We start from the raw sequence: 14,317 nt of genomic DNA, 5'->3' as shown, positions 1-14,317 counted from the left end.
TTGGAATGTTGGGGTGGGTTGCACAGCATTGCATGTATGACATTATGGTGATTGATGTTTGCTTAGGACTCTTTGAGAGTTGTACACATTGAGTTTTCGAAAACTCACCCCCTCTTTTATTTTTCTCAACTGATGGCCAGTAGGAGGTTCGACGGATGGAGGGACTCTGAGGTGGCCAGCTAGCAAGACGGCCTGGACATGTTTTTTATATAGTTTCTAGTTTATTAAGTTATTTTAGACCGGATTGTAATAAGGCCTTTCCTCTGGTTACTGTTCCAAATTAGGACTATCATTTTTATGTTTTATATTTATTTTTAAACAATGGTTCCTAAACCTTCACTGTTTTTATTGAATACTACGTTTTCGCAACTCAATTTTTAAATGACAAGTTTTCATAAATCATATGTTTTAAATAAAGCTTCCGCAACTAAAAAGAGACTTTACAAAGTAATTAAGGTTTTCAAATTTAAAGAAGGGTTTTTAATGAAAACAAGGTTTTAGTTAAAACACTTCAATGTGACACGCTGGATCCGACCATAACGTCCGGGGCGGGTTGGGGTGTTACAGAACTTGTGTATTCGATTACATGTGAGCTTATATTCGGCCATATGAGATGTTTATTTGAACTTGAACATTATGTTACATGTGATGATATATTGAACTTATATATTCAACCATATGAAATAATATAATGAATCTTGTGAATTTGGCCATATAGGTAAGTTTTTATGGGATGATATATTGGATTTCATATATATTCGTATATATTCGGTTATATAGGTAAGTATTTATGTGGTGTTATAAATGACCTTGAATATTCGGCCAAGTTAACTTATTTGAGTTAAAGTATATCTTTAATGGTACAATTCGGCTTGTATGAAATGATTTGATTATTTATTTGAGTTGTTTAATTTTCTTAAGGCTTACTAAGCTAAATTAGCTTACACTATGTGTTTTTGTTACTTTGTTTTATAGATTTTGGTTGTAAGTCACGAGCTCGGGGATCGTTATTGAAGTCATCCACACTATCGTCAACTTTTGGTACTTTTAAAAGTTTATTTTTGAACTTATAGAATGTATAGGCTAATATGAATTTTGTTCAACCTTAGATATCTATAAACTTAGCCATGCGAATATGGCTTAACTTCAAAGTTTGGATGTGGTTATGTTTGGCAATGGTTTATTCTGTTTTGATTTTAACATTATGTGAAATGAATGAAAAGTATATGTTATTGGTGTTTTATGTTTTGGAAATAGCTTGAAAATGATTAGTGAACTTGGTTGGTTATTGATAGTTTAAAAATGTTAATAAATTATGTGTATGTTCGAATACGCATAGCTTTATTTGGTTCGGTTTGCATAGAAAGTGTATATCTACTTAAAGTGGTTAATTGTATAATGATATAGGTATGGTTAATAAAGTTAAATAAAGATTATTTATTGAGATTATTTGTTTAATAGGGATTGTAAGTGAAACAAAGATAAATTACCAAATGAATAGTGATTTATGTAATAGATTAGTGAACTTGGTTGGTTATTGATAGTTTAAAATGTTAATAAATTATGTGTATGTTCGAATACGCATAGCTTTATTTGGTTCGATTTGCATAGAAAGTGTATATCTACTTAAAGTGGTTAATTGTATAATGATATAGGTATGGTTAATAAAGTTAAATAAAGATTATTTATTGAGATTATTTGTTTAATAGGGATTGCAAGTGAAACAAAGATAAATTACCAAATGAATAGTGATTTATGTAATAGTATCTACGGGAATTATATGAATTATAGCAAGATGTTAATTATATGTATATATATATGTATATGTTAGTGTATTTGAATGAAAGTGTATGTGTATCTATATACTTGCTAATGAATAAATGCTTTATGATAATATTATTTGGTTTAATATGCGCATGTATAGAATTAAGAAGTATAATGTTTATTTGTTTTTTTTAAAGTATTCGAATATCATTAAGGTGATGACCATATGATTCGTGCTATGTTTTTATAAGGCATATGTTGTATGGCTTTGAAGTGTGTTTTTTGGTTTGAAAATATGATTATACGCATGGTATGGGTTCGGTTAAATTTTGAGGTATGATTCGTATATGCAATATGATTAATAATGAATGTTTAACATTTAATTAGCCATGTGCTTTATATATATATGAATATGTGAATGTTCGGAATTATGTTTTTGTTCAGTAATGCCTCGTGACCCTAGTCTGGTGACGGATACGAGTTAGGGGTGTTACATTTATAGACTACCGTCATCTCAACAAGGTTACAATCACGAACAAGTATCCACTGCCTTGAATTGATGATCTGTTTGATCAGTTGAAAAGGGCCGCAGTATTCTCAAAGATTGAACTTCGTTCTGGTTACTATCAGCTACGTGTGAAAGATTCGAATGTGTCGAAAACTACATTTAGAACCAGGTACAGACATTATGATTTTCTCGTAATGCCATTTGGTTTAACTAATCCAGCTGCAGTATTTATGCATTTGATGAACAAAATCTTCATATCGTATTTACACAGATTTGTTATGGTATTTATTGATGACATTCTGATATATTCACGAGATGAGTCTGAGCATGCTAAACATTTGTGAACTGTGTTGTAAACTTTTTGTGATAAATATTTTTTTGCTAAATTCAGCAAATGTGAGTTTTTGCTCTGAAAAATCAATTTTCTGGGACATACAGTATCAGTTGAAGGCATCAGAGTTGATCCGAGTAAAATTTCAGTAGTTGTTGACTGGAAACCACCGAGGAACATATCTGAAGTCAGCAGTTTTCTGGGATTAGCTAGTTATTACCGAAGGTTTGTTAAAGGGTTCTCGATGATACCTACACCGATGACGCTATTCTTGCAAAAGGATGTGAAATTTGAATGGTTCGAAAAATGTCAGCAAAGTTTTAATCAGTTGAAAGCATTGTTACTCGGGGCACCAATTTTTGTTCAACCTAAATCGGGTAAAGAGTTTATGATTTTCAGTAATGCATCTTTAAATGGTTTAGGTAGTGTTTTCATGTAGGAAGGCAAAGTAATAGCTTATACTTCCAGCAGTTAAAGCCGCATGAAAAGAACTATCTGACACATGACCTAGAGTTAGCAGCTATTGTGTTTGCATTGAAAATTTGGTGACACCATTTGTACTGAAAAAAATATCATATATTTACCGATCAAAGAAGTTTGAAGTATCTAATGTTACAGAAAGATTTGAATTTGATACAACATAGATGGCTCAAACTATTAAAAGATTACGAGTTGATCATTGATTATCGTCCGGGAAAAGGGAATGTAGTTGCTGACGCTTTAAGTAGAAAGCCTTTATTTGCTCTACGAGCGATGAACACACAACTGACATTATCTGACGATGGTTCGATCTTGGCTGAGTTGAAAGCTAGACTGATGTTTCTACAATAGATCTACGAAGCTCAGAAATGTGATGTTGAGTTGTTAGCTAAGTGGGCACAGTGTAAGTCAACTTCTGATTAAGAATTTCAAATACGAACTAATGATTGCTTATTGTTCAGAGGTAGAATTTTTGTACCGAAGAATTCAGAGCTCATTCAGAGAATCTTGTACGAGGCTCATAGTAGTAGCTTATCTGTTTATACAAGGAGTAATAAAATGTACAGTGACTTAAAATGGATGTACTGGTGGCCGGGGATTTCTGACTTTGTATCTAGATTTTTCGTATGTTAGAAAGTTAAAGCTGAACATCAGGTACCTTCTAGATTGTTACAGCCAATGATGATACTGGACTGGAAATAGGATCGGGTTACTATTGGCTTTGTATCGGGTTTACCCTTATCTCTAAGAAAGAAAGATGTCATTTAGGTTGTCGTTGATCGTTTGATGAAGTCAGCACCTTTTATTTCGATACGTACGAATTTCTTCCTTAAGAGATTAGCTGAGCTATATGTTTCTAATATTGTCAGATTGCGTGGGATGCCAATTTCTATTATTTTGGATAAAGATCCACGATTTACATCACAATTCTAGAAAAAGTTATAGGAAGCTATTGGTACGCGGTTGAATTTTAGCACTGTATTTCTCCCTCAGGCTAATGGTCAGTCCAAACGAGTAATTTAGATTCTCGAAGATATGCTTCGTTGCTATGTTTTAGAGTTTGAAAGCAACTAGGAGAAATATTTACTGTTGGTTGAATTTGTGTATAACAACAGTTTTCAATCGAGCATAAAAATGGCACCGTACGAGGCTTTGTATGGTCATAAATGCCGAACTCCGTTATACTGGACTGAGCTCAGTGAGAAAAAGATACACGGGGTTGATTTGATTCGTGAGACTGAAGAAAAAGTAAAAGTGACCTGAGGTAGTCTGAAAACAGTTTCAGATCGTCAGAAATCTTATGCGGATCTTAAACGTAAAGATATAGAATTTCAAGTTGGTGACAAAGTATTCTTGAAAGTATCACCCTAAAAGAAAGTTCTTCAATTCAATCGCAAAGGGAAACTAACTCCATGGTTTATCGGGCCGTATGAGATTACTGAAAGAATTGGACCTGTCGCGTGTCGATTAGCTTTACCGTCAGAATTGGAAAAGATTCATAATGTATTTCACATGTCTATGCTATGATGGTACCAATCTAACCCTTCACATGTTATCTCCTCGATGGATGTCGAGATTCAGCCTGATATGTCGTATAGTGAGGAACCAATCAAAATTCTAGCACGAGAGGTGAAACAATTGAGAAACAAGAACATAGCTTTAGTAAAATTTCTCTAGCAATGACACAGAATAGAAGAAGCCACTGGGAACCTAAGGCAGCTATGAGAAAACAATATCCAAACCTCTTTTCTGGTAAGATTTTCGAGGATGAAACTCCCTTTAAGGGGAAAGTTGTTACAGCCCATTTTTAGTGAAACCGAAATAGTGGTTTTGGGACCACAAATCTGAAGTCAGAAAATTTATTTTATTATTATTTTATTGCCTACAGCATGATAGTATTACCGTATAAAAATTTTGTTAAGAAATTTTACCATTTACATGCTCAATTTGATAAAATGGATTAAATTGCGTAAAGTGTAAAAGTGGAGCTCTATAGGCTAAAGGTATTAAACAGCTATAGAACTTTAAAGTGGAAGTCCATATATGGTAATTAAACCATAAATAAGATAGTGGAATATGATGGCTTGGCATTTTGTGTAATTTTAAAAACTTTTAAAGATTGCTTAAGTAAATTGGTAACTAAATGATAATTAAAAATAAGTAAAATGCTTTCATCTTCTTCATTTCATCAAAATACCACCAAAACTTCTTGTTCTTATAAGGTAGGTATTCGGCCACCTTTATCTTTGCTAAATTGGTATGATTTTTTTCCCGCTTTTAAATATTTCTATGTTTTCGGGATCGTTGTAGGTTAATCTAGCTAGCCCTGGGACTAATTTGTGAAACTATTAAACTGTTAGGGTTTTTCCATGGATGAGTATACATGATTTTTTATATTTGATGATAGGAAATGGATGGTTGTTCTTAGATAAACAACTTTGTTAAAAGATTTTTTATAAAATTATCAACTAAGGATTAAATTGCAAAATAGAAAATTATACATGGTGAACTTGTGAAATAATTGAAATATAGGGCAAGCTAAGGACCTAGTTGATATTCGGCCATAGTGGGTTGTGGTGAAATTGCATTAAGGAAGATGACACATTTATTTGCTTTTTGTTTTATTTTACTTAATTACTAATTTAACCTTACTTTTAACCTTTATAAATTACATTAATGATGTCCATCTTTGTCCACTAAATATATTAATGGTTTAATTACCATTTAAGGCCACTCATATTCTAATTTCATAGAAATTTGACACTTTTACTTGTAGAACTTTAATTTTGCACCTAATGCAATTTAGTCCTTTTATCAAATTAAGCATGCTAACGATAAAATTTCTTAACGACATTTTTATGCGGTACAACTATCATGATGTAGATAATAAAATAATAATAAATTAAATCTTTCAAAGTTAAATTTGTGGTCCCAAAACCACTGTTTCGATTTTACCGAAAATGGGTTGTTACATATAAACTCCTTTTTCACCACTTCATTCATGATGGGATTCAGTCTCCTCTGTTGTTCAATAGATTTTCCATGGCAATCCTCCAGTATTATCTTGTGCATGCGAATTGTTGGACTAATTCCTTTGATATTTGCAGTTGACCACCTCAAGGCTTTCATAGTTTTCCTTAAAACTTCCAACAATTGAGCCTCTTGATCTATTGTTACCTCAGTAGAGATAACTACTGGCAATGTGTTGTTATCTCCCAGATACATATACTTCAAGTGTACTGGCAAAAGCTTCAATTCCAGCATAGGGGGATCTTCTATGGATGGTTAAGGAGGTTTAAACGAACCGTCTGACAGATTAAGAATTTGAAACTTCTCCTTGATACATTTCCAATTTGCTAAACTTCCATCAGCTTATCAAGATCTGCAATCATCTTTGCGTCCATACATCTACATCATTTTCTAAATTGTTAGAAAAAAATATTCAATTTTTTCTTGTATTGTTGTATCAATAATCTCAATAGCATGGCTTTCTTCATCAGTATCTACACACTTCATAGCATCAAAGACATTAAAAGTTAATTGTTGATCATTAACTCTTATAGTTAATTCACCCTTTTGGACATCAATTAATTTTCTACTAGTTGCTAAGAAAGGTCTCCCAAGTATGATTGGTACCTCTTTATCAACCTCACATTCCAAAATAATAAAATCTACTAGAAAAATAAATTTTTCAACTCTTACCAGCACGTCTTCGATTTTACCTTTTGGATGAGCATAGGATCTATCAGCTAAGTGCAGTGTGATAGTTGTAGGTCTTGCCTTTCCTATTCCAAGCTTCCTGACAACAGACATGGGCATTAGATTTATGCTTGCACCCAAATTACATTATACTTTCCCTACATGATGGTTGCCAATAGAGTAAGGTATAGTAAAACTCCTTGGATCCTTCAGTTTTGATGGCAATTTGTTTCTGAGCATTACTGTGAACCCTTCAATGAGAGTAATAGTTTCAAATTCTCCTAATTTTCGCTTCTTTGATAAAATATCTTTCCTGAACTTCACATAGTTAGCCATTTGCTCCAATGCTTCCACCTATGGTATATTAATATGTAATTGTTTCAGGACCTCCAGAAATTTCTTGAATTGAACATCTTGCTTGGATTTTTTGAAACGCTAAGGAAAAGGTGGTGGTGGCTTTCCTTCTATTTGTCGAGATTGTTTTACCGTGGCATTTTTATCGACAATACAAGTTGCATCCACTTCAGCATTTTTCTAGTTGCTCTTTTCCATTGTAGCTTGCTCCCCTACTGATTAAAAATTCTTGTCATTTGCAAAAGTTGAAATTCCTTCGTCAATAATGGTGTCATTGACAACTCCTAGTTGTTGAGTACCACTTCGCAGTGTAATGGTTATGCACTATTCCTTCCCTTGAGATCAAGAACTCTCAGTGTCACTCGGCAATGCTCCTTGCTGTCTAGAATTCAATACAGTGGCAATTTTCCCTACTTGATTTTCCAAAACTCTTAAAAATGCAACCTGGCTCTGAATGATAGCATCATTCTTGGCCATATACTCTTTCAATAAAGCTTTCATAGATGAATAACTTGAAGCTGAATTTCGCTGGGCATTTTTTCGTGGTAAGAATTGGTTGTACCCATTTGGTACACTCACAGCATTATGTCAAATGTCATTACTGGAATTTCCCACCCCTTGAGTATTCCAACCAAAATTAGGATGTTGTTTCCACCCCAGATTGTATGTGTTGGAGTATGGGTTGTTGTTGTCGAGATTAAAATCCCTCTACTATGTAATAAACTGAGGCTGGGTTTGACGGGCATTCATCAAAAACATGATCTTATCGACAGTAAACACATGCTAACTCTATTACTTTCATTTCCTGCACTGCAGATGACCTTTTCAGTGTTTTAATCATATTTGTTAAAGATGATACCTGAGTTGTTAGAGGTGTAATTGCATCAAGCTCCCTTACTCTTGCAACTCTTCTGCCAGTTCCAACTCTGGTAGTGGGGTATTGATAATTGTTATTTTCTATCCTTTCCAGAATTTCATAAGCCTCGTTGTATGATTTATCAAGTAAAGTCCCATTGGAAGATGCATCAACAACCATTCTTGTATAAGCTTTCAATCCATTGTAAAACATTTCCATTTGTGTCCAATGTTGGAAACCATGCATCGGGAATTTCTCAATACCTCCTTGAATCGCTCTCATTCTTCATATAATGTTTCATCCTCTAATTGTTTAAACTATGTAATGTCGTTCCTCAACTTGGCATTCATGTTAGGAGGATTATATCTTAGCATAAACATCTAACACAGCTCATTCCACGACACCATCATACCAACGGTAATGCGTTTAACCATGCTCTGGAACAATCACGCAATAAGTAAGGGAATAACTTCAGTCGCAGGTGTAACACCCCTAACCCGTATCTATCGCAAGACTAGGGTTAATGGCATTATCGGACATATTTGAACATTTAACATTTGTTTCACAAACATCATAACATTATTATCAAACATCAACATAAAGTCCCTTTTCTTAGGTCAACGAGACCTTAAACATGTATTAGGAAGAGGTCGGGACTAAACCGAACACATACAAAATTTTTCAAAACTTAAACATTTTTCAAAGTTATACAAGCCACACACCCGTGTAAAGCAGGCCGTGTGCTTCACACGGCATTAGCCACACTCGTGTGTCTAGGCCGTGGCAAAACAGGGCATACATACTGACTTGTCTACACGGCCATAAGACACGCCCGTGTGTCTAACCCGTGCTTGAAACTGACTTGGCCACATGACCTGGCACATGTCCGTGTGTGCGCAACCATGTGGTCTGCCCAGGCTCATTTCGAAATGGCCCTCGAGTAACACGACAGAGACACACGCCTATGTCCCTACCCGTGTGGGCAAAAATAGGCCATTTACAAGGCCAATATGCCACTCATTTGGGTCCTCCCTACAATTCCAAAATTAAGCATCATATATGCAACATTTTCAGCAAAATTCAACTCCAAACATGTATCAATCAATCCATAATATCAACAACCAATTTCATTCTCATTCTCTATATCAAAGCATATTAAAAATCACATGTTAAACATTACCAAATTACCAACTATGAACATACCAAAATGACCATTTCATTTGGCCATATACATATATATATCTAAATATATCACATTATTTTCCTTTTCAAACCGTATTCAAATAACTAATACATTATCAATGTTATACTCATCATTTTACCTATTGGAATATGAACCATAAGTCGAAAATACATCCAATATTTCACCTCAATGTTCAAGCCGAATCATATAACCAATTACACCATACATATAAACCATGAATCATACTTCCCAAAATGAACTCAATACATAACCAAATATACACAATATTAGCATCATAATTAAGCTATTTTCGCATGGCTATATATATACTCAAATCAAAGTGAACCATCTCAAAACTAGCCTATACATGCCACATAACCAAAACTCAAAGCTTTAATTTACCGAAGCGATAACCAAATAGTGTGATGACGTCTCCAACAACTTCCAACCCGAGCAAGTCTCTGAAACTCTATAAACATAGGAAAAATACATAGAATAACCTTAAGCCATAAGCAAATAAATCATTTCAATAATATCTATAAATCAATATCACTTAACCGAATTTATCAAATCTCAATCACATATACAATTATTGTACTCGTAAATTCATATAACCACATTAAATAACTCTACTTATCTTATATATCAATGAACGTATAACCATGCTTTCAAATTTGAATAACAACTGTTAACTCAATCATATAGGTCAAGCTCGCACATATTCATTACATCGCCAATCAAACTATGTTCATTTATTACAAATCATAAATAAAGTTATATCAACTTCTTTATAAACACTTCCAAACTCGAACATCCATAATTCCCTTATTCACATAAACCAAATTTGCATATATGAATCATATAGCCAACTCAACCATTTTAATTTCATTATCTATTGAAGTTTTCGAACCAAGAAACCATACATCAAAGCCATGTTTCATATTTCATAAATCTCATGTCCGAAACATAAAACCACAATTTCATATAACGAGCATATATAACACATCATTCATTTGTATACATTCATATCATTCGTTGTCATATATTTCACATATGGTCATATGATACATACTCACCTTTTCTTTCTAAATTTCATAACAAATCACACGTACCTAAATCGGATACAATTTCACATGATTATTCATTTCTCGGGGTGCCCGTTGAACCGTTCAAAATCAATAAGGATACTCAAATAACTCATAAGCTCGTACAATGCCAATGTCCCAGACGTGTCTTACATGTAATCAAATATCGATGCCACTATCCCAGACAGTGTCTTGCATGAAATCATATACAATACCAATGTCCCAGACATGGTCTTACACGTAAATCACAAATCGATGCCAACGTTCCAGACGTGGTCTTACACGATAACATATATCGAATCCTATGTCATGACATATGAATCCTAACTATTCCCATGATTCGTACTGGGCTTTTTAGACATTGTCACATTATCGGAACTTTCTCAATTTCACCTATTCGAACAATCCATGATCGAAATAGATTTTCTAAAACTCGATTCAATTTGGCATCACATATATATTTCTTTACAAATTAATTCAGCACATATAATGCACATACATTTCAATTTAACAACATTTATTTACTTATGAACTTACCTCGTACTAAAACGGACGGACTGGAACAACTATTCGATAATTTTCGAATTTCCCCGATCCAAATCCGATTTCCTCATTTCTTGATATAATTCAATACAAATTTGAATTATTTAATCATATACTCAATCAAATTCATCCAAAAACACATAAATGGGCTAATTACACTTTTTCCCCTGACATTTCACATTTTTCACAATTTAGTCCCTATTTCACAAAACACAAAATATTCAAAATTTGACCACACCCATGCTTGGACGAATTTCACTAAGGTCCCTAGTAGTCCATTTCTTTCATTTGTTTCTCATTTTTACCCCTCAATTTACAAAATTTACAATTTAATCCTAAATAGGCATTTTTACTAAAAATCACTTAATTAAATATGAAAATCTATTAACACATATTTATTTTTCATCATCAAACACAAAAACCTCAAGCTATAAACATTGGAAAATCACAAATTCTTCATTGATTTCGAAAATTAAAACATGGGCTAGCTAATTTACAAAGCAACGATCTCAAAAACGTAAAAATTATCAAAAACTAAGTAAAATACATACCCAAAATTAAGCTTCAAAAGTTTCGAACATTCAAAGCTTCATCCATGGCTTTATTTTCTTCCAACATTCGGCCAAAAATATGATAATGCATGGCCAATTTATGAATTATTTTATTTAGGCTCCGTTTATTTGCAAGAAAACATTTTCCGAAAAATGTTTTCCTGATTTTCCAGTGTTTATTTGACTGAAAAGGTTTTACATATGCAAAATGTTTTCCAAGACACGGGTAAAATGGCTTTGGGTTTAGGGAAAATTTCTTATCGATTTTTTTTCTATAAGACATTTTCCAGAAAATCTTCCTTCAATCTCACCAATTCTCCTTCATCCGTTCTTCATTTCCTTCTCCTTCTTCGTGCAGGTAACTTTTTTATGCTTTGTATTTCATGTTTTTTTCGCCTCTCTCACTCAAATATTCTTCTTCCTTTTTTGTTTTGTTGAAAAATCTGTTTGGATTTTTTGCATCTATTTGTTCTGTTTGGATTTTGCATCTTTCAACTGCTTCTTTCTTTATTTTCTCCAATTGGAAGAACGAGAAAGATTACCCACTGTCATTCGCTTGACTGGGGTGAAATATTCCCCCATTTTGTACATCAGTTCTAATAGGGAAACTGGGAGTGAGGTAGCAGTTCTAATAGGAAACTTTCCCCCAATTTGCGAGTTCTATTTTAGTGAGATTGTTAACTTTTCTGATTTCATACTTTGGTTCCTCTATCTACTTAACATTGGTAATGAAGTTGTAAAATTCAATGGTTGTTTCAAACCTAGAAGATTCTATTGATTATTCATGTGAGGCATGGACATAAGAACAACACATTTTAGTTTCTTTGCATGATGGATTTGCTTGCATGTGCTATAGTTCAATGAGCATGGCATAAGAACCAGCTTATTCTATGATTTATAGCTTTTAAAATTCTCAAGTTTTGGATGTAAGCCTTTTGACTGTGTTTATGGTGATAACCAATTGAATTAGCTTTATTTCATCAAATTCTGTCATTTGCTATGTATGAGGTGCATGTGTTAGTTATTTGCAACTTTTGGGGCTAAAACATTTTGCATTATGACTATATTAAAGTTGCACAAAGTAGGTTAAAATTTACATACCGAGGTTGTCATATAAAACAAGTTATAAATGATTTGATAAAAATATTTACATACAGCTAAATGCACAAAATATTTACATACAGCTAAATGCACACCTTATCATTACTAGAAGCAGAAATTTAAATATTACCATATTGTAATGTCAAATGTTAAAAAATCCATAAACAGCTCACCATATGTTTACGGAAGTTGTTTGTATGTTAAGATGATTTGTTGTAATTCAAGAACTCTGCCACTAGTGTTTGCTCAAGTAATTCCCTTAATTCCCCAAACCCTCATCTTATTCCTTTGTATTTAATCTCCCATATGTGTTTCTGAGGCTGGTACTAGAATTTGCAGATAACTAATTTGCAGGGGAGTCGTGCCCAAATTAGAGGTGTCGCAACTCATACACAGGTTGAGTTTCTACAATAAATCATTGGTTCTTGGGGTGGTTAAAGTTTGTACACTAGTACCTCATATTTCATTTTATGTGTTCACAGGCATTATATGCCAACACCTCAATTTCTACTTGAATGAAAGGAGAAACTAAGGCAATGGTGACAATGAACAAGGTAGGTACTCAAAACCTTGCTTTGGTAAATGTTTTACGATATTTTTTTATCAATCGTGAAGTCCTTTTGAAACAAAAAATCGTGTGTAGACTAACACATAATGGATATGACGATTCTCTCTCCATACAGTCTTTAACCTTAAGAACATACCTTGAAATTGACCTTATAAAAAAATTTGTAACATGTTCTGTTTTTCTAATTACGAGAATGTGTCGATAAAGGCATAACCTTGTCCCATTCTTTTAATAGTTATCTTCGGCTCCAAAGGTCAGATTGCATCAAAGAATGCTGCTCCCCTGGTTAATGTCAAGTATGTATGACTTTTTTCGAGCAAAAGCTTCACAATTCAAAAATTTTTGTTATGCCCTATCATATCCTCTAGATAGATCTGCGTCTGTTAATTGAACTTAAAAAACTTGAGCATTATTTTCCTTAATCATTCACAAAGTACTCTACAAACAACCATGTGATGTTTGGTAGAGTACGAAACTCTTTAGTTCAAATGATTAGGGTCTGATCCCTGACAGCTTCATATCACTGTATATTCCAGTCCCCCTAACCCCAGCCTACACCCCTAATGCTTTCTTTCCATACTTAGGAGATGATTATTGAACTAAGGGTATTACCTAAAATTGATGTTTCTAAAAACTGTAATTCAAATTTTATTGTCAAATTAGATAGAAGGTACTGTACAATGCATTTTTGTCTGATTTAGTCCTTTTGTTATAATTTGATCATTTCTAGTCCTTCTAGTATGGCATTATCTGAAACTGATGTTTTTAAAACTATTTTATGAAAATCCAATTAGCATGAAAGATGGACTATTTAAATTTTTAGGTCAAAATATATAGGTCTTATACTGTGCATTTTTGGAGACTTTAGTTCTACGATAATTTGGTCACTTATTTTTTAAAAACCTATGATATTGTCTTTGGCATTTTTGGTACAATTTGATGAATAATTATACATTTTCTCCATTTGATAGTTTTTTCTTTTAATGTGTGAAAAAATTGTGTATACAAAATATTATATGTCTCATCATCACAAGAAAAAAATAAGCCATCAAATTATCTGCTCAAGATTGAAAATACATATTTTGGAAAGTAAAGGAACTAGAAATGATCATTATAGTGGAGAGACAGAATTTGACCAAAATTTTATGTTTTACTTTGTTTTTCGAAAGTATTGTGTATGGTGAGAGTATGTTACTCCACCTTCACACAAATCCTCTAGAAACATATTCACGTTGGGTACACACCAGAGCTTTGAGAAATCTTGTTGGTGATTTGGTGCAGGTCCGAGCCTACC

At 33.3% G+C, this 14,317-nt stretch overlaps 1 non-coding gene across 1 annotated transcript; it reads left to right on the top strand.

Annotated features, from left to right (window-relative positions):
• The first annotated feature begins 8,227 nt into the window (after positions 1-8,227).
• Positions 8,228-8,333, top strand: LOC128294439 (small nucleolar RNA R71). The gene has a single exon (XR_008284750.1). It is a non-coding gene; the product is annotated as a small nucleolar RNA R71 (small nucleolar RNA).
• The last annotated feature ends 5,984 nt before the right edge of the window (positions 8,334-14,317 follow it).

The sequence above is a fragment of the Gossypium arboreum genome, chromosome 6, assembly GCF_025698485.1.
Source record: "Gossypium arboreum isolate Shixiya-1 chromosome 6, ASM2569848v2, whole genome shotgun sequence".
Classification (NCBI taxonomy): Eukaryota; Viridiplantae; Streptophyta; class Magnoliopsida; order Malvales; family Malvaceae; genus Gossypium; species Gossypium arboreum.
Note: the sequence above shows the minus strand (reverse complement) of the source record. Positions and strands in the feature narration are given on the sequence as shown.